Consider the following 16,352-nt stretch of genomic DNA (forward strand, 5'->3'; position numbering starts at 1 on the left):
CGGAAAGCTGGAGGCTGTCATCCGGCGTTAGCAGCAATGGACGTAACGGCGCAGTGGTGGAGCCGAGACGATGACTGCACGGGGCAAGCAGCCTCAAGATCTGCATCAAGAAACGAAATGGCGTTTGATGCATGTTCGCTGTCGCCGTACTTCCATGCCCACTAAGAGGATTCCAGGGGCGCCGACTTCTTAAGTAGTGTGCCGGAGATGATGCATCAGTCGATGCCGATGTATTGTCCAAGGTCGGTTGCAGTAAGTAGTCTTCAAAAGGGGGGGGGGGGGGGTGTTCCCTCGCAGCGAAGCTGGAGGCTGTCATCCGGCGTTAGCAGCAATGGACGTAACGGCGCAGTCGTGGAGCCGAGACGATGACTGCACGGGGCAAGCAGCCTCAAGATCTGCATCAAGAAACGAAATAGTGCTTGATGCATGTTCGCTGTTGCCGTACTTCCATGCCCACTAAGGGCCCTGTCACACTAGCCCGACACGCCGCCGACGCCGACCCGACAAAGACATCAAAGATCGGCCAACCCGGTCGGCAGACCTTGTCTGTGGCAGACCAAGCTGTCACACTAGGCCGACAACGACACCAACTCGTCCGACGACCAGATGTCTTCGTAGTGTGACATGCTTTGACGCCCGCGACGCCGACAAAACCGGTCTACCGACCGTGTCGTCGCGAGATCGGTCGCCGAGCAAAAACATTCACGAGACACGAACACGATTTCGCTATAGTACTGTTTGTTTATGTTCATAACAAGCTCTGGGATAGATGAATGTCCAAAAAGGTATAATTACTGAGGATCGTTGGCCAATGCCAAGGTGCTGGTTGAAGTGATAGCTACGATACAAGCAAATTTCATCCTATCGCCGCCTGCTGCTGCTGCTGCTGCTGCTGCTTCGTGCGGCTCGCCTGACGTCTGCTAGATCCGCTGCTGAAGCCATCGCGGAAATCGAGCATAACTTTATTTTATTATGGGACAGGTTGGTGTGACTATAGGAGTTCCTTTATTACTGCGCTGGCTAGTTCGAAAGCTCCCTGAGCTGCGGCATCGATGCGAAACCAGCTAGGCTTAGCGACGAGTACGGCAGCCGGGAAGCAGCGCAGTTCGTCGCCCTGGCGCTCCCGCAGGCGTCGCCGTTGCCGAAAGCGCGGCTGTTGCGCAGGCATGGTGTCGTTGCTCGAATATAGCATGTGGCCTTTCTGATAGCATGGCTGTTTCGTTTTTTTTTCTTGTGCGAACGTGAAGTAAACCGAGCCTGCTTTCGCCGGCAGGACAGCATGGATCCCGTCCGCCGCCGTAATAAAAATCAGCTTAAGATTGTTTTTGACGTAAGCAATAAACGCTGAGACTGAAAAATGTGACAAATGTATCATTTCTGAGGATCTTTGATCAACACCGAGTTGCTGGTAAAAGCAACAACTTTGATAAGAGCAAAATATCTCGCCAGAATCGCCCCGCAAGCTGCCGCTGGCCCGCCGTTCCCTAGTAGCACAAATTGTTGCTGAAACATTGTACCAATATTACCTTTTTAGGTTGCACCAACGTGGCTAGCGTCCTCCTTTGGCCATGTCAAGACAACATACATACAGAAACATTGCTGCGACGTTGTCTACAACATTGCATCCATATTTAGGATATGTACAACAACATTGCAGCAAAGTTTCATCCACATTCACAAAACATTAAAATCAAACATTATTCACGCCGCCACAACATTCAGGGGACATGCTTGTGCAGCACACATGCAGTTCATACTAGACGAAGTTCCATAAAATATGCTGCACTAAAAGACAAGACTAAAGGAGGGCATGTAGAAACATTGTAGCTGCAGTTTAGTATTCTTTTTTATGGCAGTTCTTTTTACATAATGCAGTGTTCTCAGTAAAATGGCAGGAAGCAGTAAAATGATAGCTAGTTTAAAAAGGTGCTTGGGCTATAAGAGACGCCATAGTTGAGTTCCCTGCATAATTTCAACCACCTGAAGTTCTTTAATGTGCACTGACATTGCGCAGTACATAGGACATTGCATTTTGCCTCCATCGGAATGTGGCTCTTGTAGTTCGGATTGAGCCCACATCTTCGGGATCAGCATCCAAGTGCCCTAACCACAGCTGCAGGGTGGTATGTAAAGTACACTTTGCTGGAAAAAAATATTTTTATCATGAACAAGTTTTTCCTGTCAGTTATGAAATATAAAACGCATGAATAATGCTTTTCTGATCTCAACCACACTTTCATACAAAGTGGGACAAGCAAGGTGTAATTGTAGCAGAGAAAGGTTTGGTTTGTGGGGGTTTAACATCCCAAAGCATCTCGAGCTATGAGAGAGGCCGCATGAAGGGCTTCAGAAATTTCAACCACCTGGGGTTCTTTAACGCGCACTGACACCGCACAGCACACAGGCCTCTGGAATTTCGCTTCCATCGAAAAGCGGCCGCCGCAGCCAGGAATCGATCCCGCATCCTTGGGCACAGTAGTCGAGCGCCTAACCACTGCACCACCCCGGCGGGGCTGTAGCAGAGAAAGACTGACATACAAACAAAAATATTTATTACTAAAAAAAAATGTTTGGCACTTAACAAATACAAAGATCAGAACAATACCAACAAACTGTGTCATTGAAAGTTAAAAGCTGGTGAAGAACACAAGGAAAAAGATGACGTCACAGTAAAACTAAAGCTCTCATTTAGTTGCATGAGAAGTGCTGGTAAAACAATGCATACACCAAGTAATGAAATGCAAAATTCAAGGTGACACTGGCTGACAGAACCATTACAAATACAGGTTACGGTAAACAAACCATGCATTGAAGCTGGCAAAATGTAGCTTGGTAGCAATTTGCCATGTTGTAGACATATGCCTAATACAGCTCCAATCACAATGCTACATTCACTAGGAAACAAAGCATGGCAAAATTTCTCAACACCAAGTGTGAGTCCGAGAAGCTACTGGCATTTCAAAATACTGATAACAAGAACAGTATAAGCAATGATCAATTCAAACAGAAAGCAATGAAATTGCTGAAGCATGAAATTCTGACTGCTTTACTACAGTGAGTTTGATGGTGATGTAGTGTAGGAAGCACGAGTGCAGGGGACGGGGCCAGTAGAGCCAGACAACTACATCACTGCACCGTCGTCGGGCGGTGTTTCGGACCAATAAAAATGATGAGGACCCTTTTTTTACCTGCCAGCCAGCATGTCACTATCCTACACAAAGAGCTCCCCAACAGTTATCTCATTCCAGACGCTACTGGCAGATAGCTTGGCAATGCAGCTTTGCAAGGCTCTATCGGCCACTGAGTGGCATACACCACTTTTGTTCTTGACAGTATGTTAAAATGTTCAATGTGCAAAGTCATCAGACAAAATATTACTGTTTTAACTGCCCAGGTTCCTAAAAAAGTGAAAAAAAAGAAAGATACAAGCTTGGTTTAAAAGAAAAGCAATAAAAAGCACACAAACAGCATAGTATAAAGGGGTAATAATAAATAAATATTGCAATGATACCAGTTCACTACACCGGTTAAATATTGCTTCTAAAGACTAGAGGCAGCGACTAGCAGCACATACAAAGAGAACAATTAAGATTCTTCTTTTATGAAAAGAATACAAGCTTGCCTGCACGTGGCAGAGCAGACAGAAACAACGGATTAGTATGCGAATAGTGCAGCGTGAAATAGAAACAGTAAACATTAACTGCAACAACACTGATTCACCACAACAATGAAATATTGCTGGCAGGAACTAAAGGTAGTGATAGCAAGTAGGCACATTGATAAAAAATCTAAACAAAGCTGGCTTAAACAATGAACAGCATACAGACAGCACAGCATGAAGTGGTAATAACAAATAAATGCTGTAATGATACCAGTTGACCACACCAGGTAAATATTGCTGCCAGGGACTCGAGGCAGTGAGCACACTTAGAAAACTTGTGATCAATGTTTCATGAATAAAAAGATGCAAGCCTGCTTCCAGAAAGCACAGTGAAGCAGAAACAATAAACAGTACATGAACAGTAATAACAAATCTTATCGGCAATAACAGTTTCATCACACCAGTTATATAGTGCTGCTAAGGAATAGAGGTAGCAACATTGCCTGCATAAACCTTAACATTGATGTACTGCTCTTCATTCCACTGGTTCCATGTCAGCTTCAGCCCTTACCAATCTGGCGATCTCCCTGAAACATAAAGGAAACAAGCTGCTTCTTGAAAGAAATGATGCTTTCTGTGACACCAAGAATTAACACGTATACCTCATTTTAAGCTCTGAAAGGTAACCAGAGAAAACTAGCTTTATCATTAAGCACTTGAGGTGCAACATATACCACAATATATATAGTAGCCTATGAAAGTCACCATAAATTTACTTTTCTGACCATGCTGCAAAACGTGGATTCAAATGTAAACAGCAAGAGCATGTTTACATTTTCTTTACAACTAAATATGCCCTGTTAAATACCATTGACAGAATGTACTGTTGGTAATGCCACAGAAAGAAATACAAGAAATGCTCAGTGTATTTGCGGCCTTTAGGAAGTATGCACACACCCTTCAGTCTGGTGCATGGCTTAAATGAGCTTGCAGCTTGGGTTCTTTTGGTCCAACATGAATGCCGCAAAGAGGTGACAGCAAGAGAAAAGAAAACACGAATAGCCTCTATTTGTTGTTTGAACGAGAACAACATACACTCTGTCATTCTTTTAAACAGCCTGTCATGAAACGTCTGCTTCGCGAAAAGTTTGTCTTAATATAAAACAGCATGACTTCTCGACTTATCTATTACTTATGCAGACCATTCACAAGCAATTACTTCTTCATGCTGTGTGGCAAGTGGGTAAGCAGCATATAGTGGAAGCTCATTAATTAGCCAGTGCCATGACAAGCAATGCGGCGGCTGCCTCCTCTCTGCTCCGCATGACCTTCAAGACATGCAACTACAGTAAAAGCTCATTATTTCAACCCCCATTAATTCAAATATCTGAGTAATTCAAATTGTCAGCACTGCCCCACAGCCAACACCCATCTACTATGTCTCAAATGCTTGCCAATTCAGGCATTACAGGTCTCGCAATGATTAATCCCAATGGGATCCCAAAAGCAGGTCACATTTAGGTATTATTCACACAGAACTGATTGTGAAAATGGCTTTTTTCAATCATGAACTGCATTCTGCAGAGATGACTATGCATCTCTGAGATATGCACAACAGCAAGAGTGACAAATGGATGGCCTTAATTATGACCCAAAGTATGCCAAACACTTAATTTCGGCTTCACTTTTAAAAGCTTCGGCTGCTGGCTGCGCATCAGCAAGCCAACCAAGCCTAGCTGCATGCCATTTTGGATGCTCACCGACAGCCATGTTGGTGGCATTGATTATTTCCATTGCTTCCACCCGCATGGTTCTTTCATTACACCGACACTGTGTGTTTAAGTGCCAGCCAGATGCTGTGCAGTCAAGCCTCCTCAAACTAGGTGAAGCTCCTTTGAGACTTGCACCATTTTAGAGCAGTTTTGCACTCATGCTCTCCATAGTGTGCGCACGACACAGCATAAATGCAAATGCAAAAAATTGCTATTGTCATGCTGTTCTCCAGCAGGTGACGATTTCCAAGTCTTTTACCAAATAAATATATTTTGATGCAAGCAGTTCTTGTAAATTTTTTTAGCTTATTGGATAATTCAAACTTCTAATAAGTCAGATATTTTTTTCCAGCCTCTTAAGTTTAAATTATTAAACCTTACTGCATACAAATGATTATAAGGTGAAGGCAATAAGCCCTAGAACTATTCTTAAGAAAAAGCAACGACAGAGAGGCAGAATTTGTGAAACCATACAGTGTGGTAGAACACTAAAGAAATGTGCAAACGCCAGCATTTATCTTAATTTGCTGTAAGGAGCTATGAAAAAGAAAAAAAACTGAAAAAAATTTCATACCGCTTTTTGCATCTAGAAGGAGCATACCGCAGCCATTCTGCTACGCACATCTGAATCTGGCAGTCCGTTGCTTTCGGAAATGAGCTTCGAAGTGTCTCTGCAAGAAATAGCACAATTTAATTGCTTCCAGAGACCTCTGGAGTACTTGCACTCCATTACAAATACTTGCACAGGTGAGTATTACAATGGTCCAATTTTGGCCACTTTCAAAAGAAAACATACTATTCAGAAATGTAAAGCGTTAAGAAACAGTCAGAAACAAACAATTTATTTTACTCTAATATCAAAGCTACTTACTGAGTGCTCAGAATGGTGTTTTCTGTCCACAATATGCCTATACTGCTCAATGGCAGCAAAACATACTGTGTGCAATTTTTTTTCATGAAAGTTTTTCATCAATAACACGCCTATTTTGGAACACTATAAGGTGAACCTGGTTTTGCGTGCTTGTAGCAAATATAACAGCAACTGTACATGCACTTAGGTAGAAAGTTTGTGATCATTCTGGTAAAGCAGTGGCAGCCAACATGAGGCGAGTGCATTTGCTAAAAGGAAGACAGTGTGCAGTGTGACATCCCTACATACAGAACTAATTTGCATGCCTCATGTGAAGTGCCCTGCACATTTCTAGCATGATTTTTGGCAGATGCAATAAAGCAACATAAACAGCATGTAGACATGCTCTAGGCACGTTTGTTTCACACGAAAAAAGATTCCTTATATTTTTTTTGGATACATGAAAGACCAGACGACCTAGACCCCAAGGCTGCTATCATTAAATGCAGGTAAGCCCTATGAGAACACATTCTAACTTCATTTGTTTGCTCTTTTTATACTAGCAAGCTGCAATGTACAGACTCATTCTTCACAACAAGATGCCACAGATTAGATAACAGAGCTATGTAAACAACTCACAAGGTTTTGTGCCAGTAATAACTGACATGCCAAATAGTTTTGTGTACAGATGCATGAGTAGACTGTGGTTGTTAAAATTCTGAGCCGACAGACTGGCAAATATTAAACATTTGCCCAGAGCACATAAATAAAAGTAGAGCAAAGAGTACTTGTTACGACAAGAAGCAGCTGAAGGCCAATAAATGACCGCTTCCCTTTTCTTCCGGTCAGCGAGAAGTCTCGTGCCAAGCTGTCACAAATGCACTTTTTCATAACCTGACGTAAGCCATCTTTAAGTGATGATCCCCCTATGAGTGAGAGGTGTGCCACCTTAAAATAGAAACGTGCACAATGGTGAAATAGTGACAACAAAAAGAAAGGGTACTTAAGAATTGCGAAAAAACCTAAAGGCTAATGACTCTAGCACTATGCTTCTACGGAATGGAAGGTTGGATGAGTTGGAAGCTGCTCATGATGAAAAAGGGGGGGGGGGCCGCAAACAAAACGGAGACAAGGAAAGAAGACAACAGGACGAGCGCCCTGTTGTCTCCTTTCCTTGTCTCCGTTTTGTTTGCGGCCCCCCCCCCCCCCCCCTTTTTATCATGGACCATGCTTCTAAAACCGAGGAAGCTTGCAATAAACTATTGCAGTATAGAACTACTGACTACACATTCAAGTTCAAATGCCACTGTGACTTTGCAATACTTAACAGTTGTTCATCTGAGTTATAAATGGTTAGGAACATCATTTACAAGTGATTTCAATGCTGCACTCACTAGGTCAGATCTCTTTTTTGCAACACAGAGGTGCTGCTCAAGTTGTTCAAGGCTTGAGTGCGTTGAAAGAGGAAGCAAGTCGAGAACAGTGCTATCCACGGGTTCTGCTGCTGCTGTCGATGGCTGCAAATGCAGCACGATGGTGTTCTGTAGGTTCTTAAGTATTTTCAGCTGCTCATTCATCAAGACTCATTTCCTTCAGCATTCTGATGGTCTTCAGCTGCAATGCTAAAAGATGTGAACAACAAATCTCCATTAGAAAAACAGAACATTACCATCACTGGAAGCTCATTAATATTTGCTAAGCGAATTTCTAAAGTGCTCAGAATGCCTGTAAAGTGTTAAGGAACACAAACACTGCAGTGACAAATCATGAAAATTAGGGGCTGCCTGATCATTATCATTAAGCAAACATTCTTTGTTGACAAGCACATTGTAACTTTAAAGCAATGCCCTGACACATACTACGTCAAAAATATGCCACTGCAGATGTAAGTTTATTATGTATTAAGTTACATCTGTTTATCTACTGTGCTCTCAAGACTGCCTTGAAATGAACCTCCATGATGCTATCATTCTGCATATATGCAATTGTGATAAACACTCCTGCTGCTAAGGCAAGCAAGTTATCAGATTTGCAATGGTATTATGATCATATGATGTGCACATTATCACATAATTTATGAATAATGACTGCAGCACTCACAGTTTCTATGTGATTTGCCTTGCTGGGGTGCTTGACTGTCTTCGGTAGGTTGCTGCAAGATGGTCGCAGGAGACCGTCTGATTGAAGAAGCTGTAGCCGCTAGTGGAGATAAGGCATGCTCCTTGGATTTAGCTATTTTCGGCGGCGGTGGCTGCGGAACAAAAATAGGGCTTGGATGTGGCAAGTCTGCAAAAGGCACATCATAAGTATTTCCTTCACTGTCACTTTCATCCGAAGAAATCAGGCGTTGCACTGGCCTCCTCTTCCTTTTCTGCCGCACATTTTCAGGTTCAGAACCCAGGTCAGATGTCAGCGTAGCTTGTAATTCCTTCTTTCTTGCCAGATCGTAGTTATCTAGTAAACATTAAACAGTGCAAAATCAAAATATCACCAAATGCTTTGTCATCTTGCAAAGAATACAAAAAACCTAGATACTAAAAAATACTGGCTTAAATGACAGTACAGTAAGTAGCCTTTACTTGTCAACTTTCAGAGTAATATAAACTGAAAGCTAAATGACTAAATACCAAAACTCATAATATAGAAAAAAAAGCAGGTAACCTATAATCAGTTCTACACACGCTTTTAGCGGGGAAGTGGAAGGGAAATGAGGGGCTCGTTATGAAACATGAATGAAACAAACCAACAGTTGGCAAGGCCAAGGAAAGCGTAGGGGATTTCTTTTTAAATTTTGGTTTTTGCTATAGACCAGAATTAGTGCTGTAATCATTTTGGAAACAAAGGTAATTAACCACAAAGTAGAAGGAAAAACAACACGCCAGTGGTGGGAACCAAACCCACGACCTCCGAATATCACGTTGAGTGCTCTTCCAACTGAGCCACATCAACGGCTCTTGCTACTCTTTAGGGTATTAATGTTGCCTGTAAACAAACCTCGAGAGTGTTCACCAGCACCACCCTTCTTTCAGTTCCCTGCTAATAGCTAACGAGGGTCTCGATTCTGGCAGTCTTGAAGCCATAGGCAGCATAAGAGGGTTCTCGCACAGTTTCCGCCCTCTCTGTCGATCACGCTCTACATGAAGCTGGCAGTAACACAAGACGTTCCATGTCCACTGCTAAGGAGAAGGGTGGCACTGCTAACACTCTCAAGGTTTGTTTACAGGCAGCATTAATACCCAAACAAGTAGCAGGTTGGACAGTCGTTGATGTAGCTCTCGGAAAAGCAACGGACACGATATTCACAGGTCGTGCGTTCGGTTCCCACTATAGGCGTGTTGTTTTTCCTTGTACTTTGTAGTTAATCACCTTTCTTTCCAAAATGATTAAAGCACTAATTCTGGTCTATAGCAAGAACCAAAATTTAAAAAAAAACCTGCGCTTTCCTTGGCCTCACCAACTGCGGGGTTCTTTCATTCTACACAGGTTGACACACATAGCTATGTACAAGCTACAGAATTGTGACACTACAGCCTATGCTACCCAGATTTGCACTGATCAGCAGCTGTACACACAGAATTACTAAAATTGTATATTTCTGTGAAGCCTACCTGAGAATATTTCAGGCTAGGCTACAGGCATAAAAATAATCCCATTTTGAGTGTGTAACTAACATACGTATGATGCTTACAAGTATTTCAAATAGTGCTTACCACAAGTCCACAACACTCTACATCTGTACTTCTTCCAATGGTCAGATGGCTTTTCATTGCTCTGTACTGCCTCATTTATTCTGCGCGAATTTTTGTGAGGCGGCCACGCAACAGTATTTTCGGCAATTATCCATGAAGATGGAACGACAGAAACTTCCTCCTGATCTTGGAAATGTACAACGCTGAACAATTTAGAACCTGAAAGCACACATTAAAAAACACAAATCTTGAAACCCCCAAACCAAAAGTACAAATAACATGCTAAAACACCAAATGTTATCAAGAAAGCTGCAATTCTTGCACGCTGATGGAGCTTTAAAATACATTTGTAATAAGTGTCTACCCCTTCCTGATATCCTCTTCAGATTTAGGCACTTTTGCATGCGTGCAGAAGAGGGAAAACTGCATATGAATTTGGTCCATTTGGGAGGCACACACACTTATGCTGAATGTCATCCACATTCCAAACTGAAATATTCCGCGAAAGTCCTTTTGCAGAGACAATCATCAATTCTGATGATGGAAGAGGGTTCAGAAAAAGGTTGCCTAAAGTTGTGAAAAAATGTCCACAGATGTAAATACTTCCTGACGAGCACAAAAAGTTAGTTATTAAAACAATGTGACCATTTTTCAAGCGAACGCAGTTGTCACGTTTGCCGAGTTTCAACACTGTGTCCTTCGTTTCCAGCATGGAGTACTGTATGCCTTCAAATCCTGGAGGCACAGCTGATCCATCACAGTGCTGTCCAGACAGTTTAACTGGCACATCCAGTGAACATGAGCTTGCTTGGCTCACACTCCTCCTCTCACTGAGGCGTCGAATAACTTGCTGAAGAGCACGCGCATGTGATTTCAGCAGCAGTTTGACTTGATAGAGGAAGTTCTCAAAAGGAAAGGCTGAAAACTCATCCAGAGGGCCAAACCTTCGAACATCATCAGTGATATGCAAAAGAGAGTGAAGATTGTAGACATAAATGCCTTTGTCATACAATGACCCAGCTTCAGTAACGAATTCATGAAGAAGACGTTCGGCAGTATTTGCATGAACCATGCTGTGCTTTGGGCAGACAAGAATGGTAATGGCAATGCTGAGTTTCATGAAGTGCTTGAAGTATTTTTCTTCCAAATTTCCTTTCAGTGCAACAGGACCATAGTATATCAGAAAATTCCTGAATTCTACCGCTTTCCACTGCTCTAAAAAGCGAAGTCCTCGTGGTCTTCTTTTCATATTGCTAGGAGCAAAGGAAGCAAAATTTTCCAGCCTCCCAGAAACACTCAGCTTCGATGCATGGTTCATCTTAGAAAAGCAAGGCCTCGTAGATGTCCAGTGCTGCACAAGCAGCCTTTTCATGACGCCTAGACATACCATGTGCATGTAATCCAGTGGAAATTGGCTAACAAGGCCAATTCCCAGGCACTGAAGAGGGGACTGACCCCGGTGATGATCACTGTGCACCTGGTTCTTAAAGCTTTCGTCTGTGCGCAAAGGGCTGTCATGTTCAGTGAAAATGACCTTCCTGTCCAACTCGGAGTATGTGCCCTTTTGCACACACTTTTCACAGCCAAAGTATGCTGCATGCCCTTTTATGCATTTGATATAAGCTCTTGCAGGGGCATCACAGATGAAAGCATGGAGCCTCACTGTAAATGACCTGCCACAGTACACAAGTCCACTCTCTAGCAGCCCCATCATTTCACTAACGAAGTCCTTCAAATATAAGTTCAAGTCCTCAGGTTTGCCATCTCCCTCAAAGAGTGCAGCAATGAAAGGAGAATGGTTTGAACTTTCTCTGACCAGTACAAGTATAGGCCAGAACTGTCGCCGAGAGCTGCGAGAAATAGGGAGGCCGTCTACATTTACAACTAAGGACAGTGTGTCCAACCCTTCCGGAACATGATTGGAAATATGGTCAATCAGGTTGGGCGTCACTCCAAAGTAGTGGTACTGGCCGCCACACATGGACACAAGCTCCGTCTTCCTCTGCGTCTTCAAGAGTGTTCTGGCATCCAGCGGTAGTTCAGGATGGTAAGCACTGAGAATTTTCAGCAGTGAATTTAGGTGCGAGGCAGGTACGTTATTCTCGAGGGCCCATGTTCGCAGATCGCGCTCGAGAGACGGTGAGGTATCGGAAGGCAATACGCTAGACGCATTTGTGTCCTGACTGCTGCCAACGTGAGATGACACACTCTCCGCTTCAGATGTGTCGAGCTCAGCAAAGCTCATGTCCGAGGAGTCATAGCGGCCGCCGACCGTGCTCGCGCCAAAGTCGCTGCATGCAGCGAATTGGTCAGCTGAAGGTGCTGAATTCTGCAGAGAACTTCCACTTGAACCTCCAGGTCTTACCTGTACTTCAGAGTCTACAAAACCTTCCGTAATGTCGCTAACTGACCCACTGCTATCAGTAACTTCACCCTGATCGCTCTCGTCGGCATTTTCCAGCTCTTTCTCGATGGCACTAGCTATTCTCCGTCGCCTCTGTCGGTTGCTGACATCGCTGAATGAGTTCTTGACTCTCTTCATTTTGACAGTGAACAATATTCCTGACCATAACGCGTTAGTACAGAAAAATGAGTGCACGCTATTTCGCGACACTAAAACACCGACGTACCATAACACGTTAGCACAGAAAAATGTGCCTCCGCTTTGCTACACTGAAGCAATGAAAGTTCCCACCACTGGTACAATGAAGGTGAATAAATATCAGCAAAGGCACTCACCGTTACAGTTATTCGCCGGCACACTTCCACCGCGGACAGACATGATGTCGTTTGGCGGCATAGAGCTATTTAGGCGGGAAACATGGCGGGAAATCACTATTGATGATGTCGCTTGTGATTAGACTGACTAGCTAGTCGTTTTTTTCATTGATCTCCACTCAGTGCTTTTTTCCAGTGGTTTTTTTATGCAAACGCAGAAAGTATATCTTAAAAAAATATGACACAATTAAGTCTAGGTGCTTAGAAATGCATCGAAGTAACAAAATCTTTTTGTTAAGTCAATAACTTTTAGAAAAAAAAAGAACAGGTTCCGGTTTCGAGTGATTGATATGGCTTCCGCGAATTTCTTGACGAGTTTACCAAACAAACCTCCGTTCTCAGTGCAAGAAAGCAGGGTGTGAAGAAAAGTGCCTTTCGCAGTGTGCATGCAACTTGACGGCACATTATATATATATATACACACACACGCACAATCACGGAGTGCAGGCATGGATTCTAATGTTGTTTACGTGTGTAATGGCGCAACGTTGCTCTGCGATGTTGTTCGAACGATGACAGATGGTATGTTATGCTTACCAACTTCTGATAATGTGACTGCAACATTGGCAGATAGTGTGTTATTTTAACCAACTTATGGACACATTGCTACAACGTTGTAGTATGTTGCACAACATTAGAAAACATTGGGAGTATTGTTGCAACGTTGAGGCGACATTTTGTGCTACTAGGGTTGTGGTCCGGCTCGCCTGTCGCCCGCAGCGGTCCGCTAGCTCCGCAGCCGAAGGTGTCGCGGAAATTGACCATAATTTTAGTTCATGGTGCGATTATACTGTTAACAGCCAAGCGATATTAAGAGATATAGCGCAGGCTACTTGCGAAGCGGCGTCCGCTGCGCCAGGCAGCAGCACAGTTCGTCGCCTGGCGGGACCGCGGGCGGTGCCGTTGCCGAAAGCTCGCTACTAGCGCAAGCATGCTTCGTCGCTGCTCGTGTATAGCAGGCGGTCTTTCTGATAATATGGCTATTTTGTCTTTTCTGGTGCGAACTTCAACACCAAGCCAAGCAGTAATCAGACCGCTGCGGGTGGCAAAGCGTACACTTTGAGCTCGAGTGCTTGAGTCAAGCGGCGCAGCGATGCTTGCTGCTCCGTGTGTCCTTGCTTGCAGTGGGGCTGCAATTTGCAAGCAGCGACCGGTGCAGCGCGCCTGCCGAGTTTTCGCACATGGGTCGCCTACTTTTCTTCTGTCGCGACTGCCACACTACGGAGTGCTTATCAGCACCTCTGAAGGCAGGGAGTTACTCTGTTCTCTATGGCGTCGTGAGTATGGCAGTAGCTTCGCATTCCAGAGGTTCCTAGTTCGAATACGCGTGGCCTGAATTTTTTTCTTTTTATTATTTTAGCCTTAAATAACCCCTCCCGTCCTGTTTACCCGCGAGCGACTGAATTTATTTTACGAGCCATGCCTTTCTGACCCAGCAATAAGTGCCGCTCAGTACTGGGCTGCCCTCAACCTAGGTTCATAATCAAGATTGTTAAAGAGTTTGTTTTACTATGGTGGGATTTATTTAAAAGAGTGCAAAATGAAGTGTCCCGGCCCATGAATTTCGCATAGCAGGAAATGACAAAAGAGTGAGAACGAGAAAGGGCCAAGTCGGCGGGAGGTCTCGCACGCTGTCTCGCTAGTGTGACATGGGAGTTGGCGGACCATCGGCCAACTGCCGTCTTGTGGGAGATATGGCGCCGACGCCGACAGTCGGCCGACTGTTATAGTCGGCGCAGTGTGACATAGAGCCAGACATCACTACGACATGGTTTTGGCAGACCAAATCGGCCGACTGTTGGCCTAGTGTGACAGGCCCTTAAGAGGATTCCAGGGGCGCCGACTTCTTAAGTAGTGTGCCGGAGATGATGCATCAGTCGATGCCGATGTCCTGTCCAAGGTGGGTGTCAGTAAGTAGTCTTCAAAAGGGGGGGCCGTTCCCTCGCAGCGAAGCGGTCCGGCTGGCGGTGAGTCGGAAAGCTGGAGGCTGTCATCCGGCGTCAGCAGCAATGGACGTAACGGCGCAGTCGTGGCGCCGAGTCGATGACTGCACGGGGCTAGCAGGATCAAGATCTGCACCAAGAAACGAAACGGCGTTTGATGCATGTTCCCTGTCGCCGTGCTTCCATGCCCACGCTTACTGTCCATTTCGTCTTTTTTGGTAATTTTTTACCAGTCAAGAGATTTGAATGCACCGCCGGATGGAATTTCGAGCTACAATAAACATTCGCCAAAACTGGCTTGGGAACTGTCCACTCGGCCCAAAGAAAGAAATGAAATAGAAACGGCGAGAATAAATTGGCACTTGTTTGAATCGCGTAAGTTACGTGTTTTTACTGAAGTTTAAGGACAACCGCGTAGTCGCTATGAGCAGCAAATATGGCAGCACTGGGCCTCCATGTTTTCAAAAGCGCTGGCCGCATACAGCGCACGAAAAATGCACTTTTGGCCGCCAAGTGTTTCTTTTTTCTTTTTGCAATACTCGCATGGCAGGGGTCGAATTTCCAGTTCAAGCTGTCAACTGCTATTAGATCGGCATCAAGGTGAAATGTGGTGGTGGCTATTGTCGACACGAAAGCTCAAGTTTTAAAATCTGGACGCCTGGAGAAGGTACCATATTGCTAGAGACGAGCATGGTGAACATTTTTGCTTTATTAGAAGTGTTGTTCGTCATTTGTACGTCTGGACATAGAGCAACCAGCCAGCCGTTCGCAGACATTGTAACTCACTCATTAGATGCTGCTTTGAAAAACGTGGAAATTTCGAGCTCAAATTAGAGAAAACAGCGGCGCCATTAGAGCCAGAAAAGATTCATGAGGGCCTGAGAGAAGTGTTACATCACCCTATGAAAAAATCCGGGATATTTAAAGAAATCACGCCGAGAAGTAGAACTAGAGCGAAGTAGCCGCTTGTGCTATGGGGAAGACCCAGCGTACTATAAAAAGTACACCTCCGTAACTTCGAAACCAATAAAGGAATTTTGACGAAATTTCAGAAATCTGTTTTGCATTATAGGGCAGGGTTATGTGCGACAAATAAAAAAAATCCCGCCGTTAGATTATTCTTCGTCCCCGATCGGTTAATGGAAAATACCTAAGTAATCTGCAATTTGTTGAGAACATTGCCTTGCTATGTAACTCAGGAAATGAACTGCAGAGCGGAACGGTTGGTCTAAAAATTAACACATCCGGATCCGGATCATGGGATCATGGGATCCGGATCTGGGATCCGTATCTCATGATCCGGATTTTAGATCCGCATCCTGAGGGGGAAATAATTAGAAGAATTGGTTGGAGCGCATATGGCAGGCTCTCAGGCCATGATTTGCAGTTCACCAATATTCATCAAGAGAAGAGTATATTTGTAGTAATTTGTGAATTAAAATAATAAAAAAAGGAAGGAAACTATTTTTGCTAGCCCCGGCATTTGCCATCGACACCGAAGCACCTGAGCTGGGGCAGCGGGAATAAAGGATAGCAGGCAGAATGGAGAAATGAAATGAAAGAGGTGAGGCGATAGATAGAAATTATAGATAGAAAGGCACAAAACGCAAACAGGCTATACGCAAATAATATGCATGTTGGACGCGTGTTAAGTTCATAATGAAGAGAGAAAGCACACGCGCACAACGCTATGTACACTAAAAGCATATAGCAGCTGTA

The 16,352-nt window shown here is 44.1% G+C and overlaps 1 long non-coding RNA gene and 1 pseudogene across 2 annotated transcripts; both read right to left on the reverse strand.

Annotated features, from left to right (window-relative positions):
* Positions 1-3,976: 3,976 nt before the first annotated feature.
* On the reverse strand, positions 3,977-6,084 carry LOC144124637 (uncharacterized). Its single transcript, XR_013313244.1, has 2 exons — positions 5,948-6,084; positions 3,977-4,188 (listed from the first exon to the last, which is right to left on the reverse strand). It is a non-coding gene; the product is annotated as an uncharacterized LOC144124637 (long non-coding RNA).
* Positions 6,085-6,782: 698 nt separating this feature from the next.
* LOC144126347 (uncharacterized) lies at positions 6,783-12,724 on the reverse strand (annotated as a pseudogene). The gene is made up of 6 exons (XR_013313481.1): positions 12,652-12,724; positions 9,934-10,131; positions 8,324-8,677; positions 7,618-7,845; positions 7,012-7,171; positions 6,783-6,790 (listed from the first exon to the last, which is right to left on the reverse strand). The product of XR_013313481.1 is annotated as an uncharacterized LOC144126347 (transcript).
* Positions 12,725-16,352: the final 3,628 nt, after the last annotated feature.

This window comes from Amblyomma americanum, chromosome 3 (genome assembly GCF_052857255.1).
Source record: "Amblyomma americanum isolate KBUSLIRL-KWMA chromosome 3, ASM5285725v1, whole genome shotgun sequence".
NCBI lineage: Eukaryota > Metazoa > Arthropoda > Arachnida > Ixodida > Ixodidae > Amblyomma > Amblyomma americanum.